Genomic DNA, 1,773 nt, shown 5'->3' with positions numbered 1-1,773 from the left:
GGTGGGTAGTGGGGGGCTTAAATACTCTCCCGGTGGCCTGCCAGAACAGGCCCCCAGAATAACGGGTCTAAAAATACTGCGGAGCTGTTAAGACCAGGCGGGCGAGTTCGGCCCCGCTGAGCGGACTGATGCCTGGGTTCACGTGTCAGCTGAAAGGTGGACGTTAGGACCGTCTCCTGGGGAGGCTGGCCTCCATTTCTGTGTTGATATTTCTGCAACACGGCACTGGAACACAAGTGTGAAATAGTGACAGTGTGTGTTTCGGGTTGTGTGTCGGCTGCACCTACAGTGGGCTTTAGCACAACGTTGCCTGGTAAAATATTTAACAAACTAAATCCAAGTCCAGAAAATTACCCGTCTTTTGTGCTCAGTTTACTCTTCAAATACTAACAGATAAATGAGTTTATATCCTTTTGTTTAAGAAGGAAAAACCAGAACGCTTGATGAAACTGACAAAGAATAATAAGAACAAAAATTACTAAAATAAACAACAAAAAATCTGATTTTGAAACTATTAAAACTGGTCTGGCCCAAAAGGATGACACCTTTAACCAGAGGGGCTTTATCACAATTCAATAWATCGATTTGTTTGGATGACGATACGTTTCTCAAGATCACAAAACCTATCGTGATTCAATTCAGTTCACGAGTCTGCGATTGATGTGATGCAACATGTTTATCTAACACAACCATTTGTGTTCATAACAACTAATGATTGTTAGATGGACATGTGTTGATACGAATCAATATTTTAATTTTGACTTGATGTAATAGAGTCGTCTGTCGATCGATATATCGTTAACACCCCTGCTCTTAACCATCAAGAATGCCTTGATAGTCTTGAGATTTCATTGAACCCGACACACATTTAAAGTATCTGTGACATGCAGGTCATACACAATGTCAAGGAAAACATCTTTATATTTAAGAAACTTGGCACAATACACACAATTTTACCCATTTTGTCACAAAACTGGCACATTTTCTTTTAAACTTGGCTCAGCCAAAATGAAACAGGAAGTGACATCAAAGGAGAACTCTTTAAGAAAAGGAACTCTCTGGTTTTCGTTTATTGAAACAACATTATTTGAACTTTGACTCTTCTTCATGCCTTTGATAATAACTCAAAATAATCTAATGAAACATCAGATTCTTCTCCACAATCTGAGTTCTGTTTACATGCAGGCATTCCCCTCTGACATCACTTCCTGTTAATTCACACGTAAATATCTCAACAACTGTTCATCTCAGCTACGTCAATATTTTTGCAATATATTATCGATTTTATTTTTTCAAAAATGAATTCATATTTATTACAAAAAATTGATGTCACAGATACTTTAAGACCCCATGTGTTGGATGTAGCAAAGCAGGCCCCCCGAGATGAACTGAGACTCGTGTTTTACTGTCGGTACGCGCTAACAACATATTTTATTTTGGTTTAAGAATAAAACACCAGTTTTTAGCTCAATATTTGGTTAAAAACTTTATTTTCAGGAAGTTATTTCAAAATGAAATAAAGAAAGTTAATCTTTAACAAACCGTTGACTCCGGTCGTAAACAGTAAATTTTAAGCAAATATCCATCCATCCATCCATCCATCCATCCATCCATCCATCCATCCATCCATCCATTTTCTTCCTCCTATCCGGGGTCGGGTCGCGGGGGCAGCAGCTTCAGAAGGGAGGCCCAGACCGCCCTCTCCCCAGCCACTTCTTCCAGCTCCTCCGGGGGAACTCCAAGGCGTTCCCAGGCCAGCCGAGAGACATAGTC

Source organism: Austrofundulus limnaeus, unplaced genomic scaffold (assembly GCF_001266775.1).
Source record: "Austrofundulus limnaeus strain Quisiro unplaced genomic scaffold, Austrofundulus_limnaeus-1.0 Scaffold85, whole genome shotgun sequence".
In the NCBI taxonomy this organism is placed as follows: Eukaryota; Metazoa; Chordata; class Actinopteri; order Cyprinodontiformes; family Rivulidae; genus Austrofundulus; species Austrofundulus limnaeus.
Note: the sequence above shows the minus strand (reverse complement) of the source record.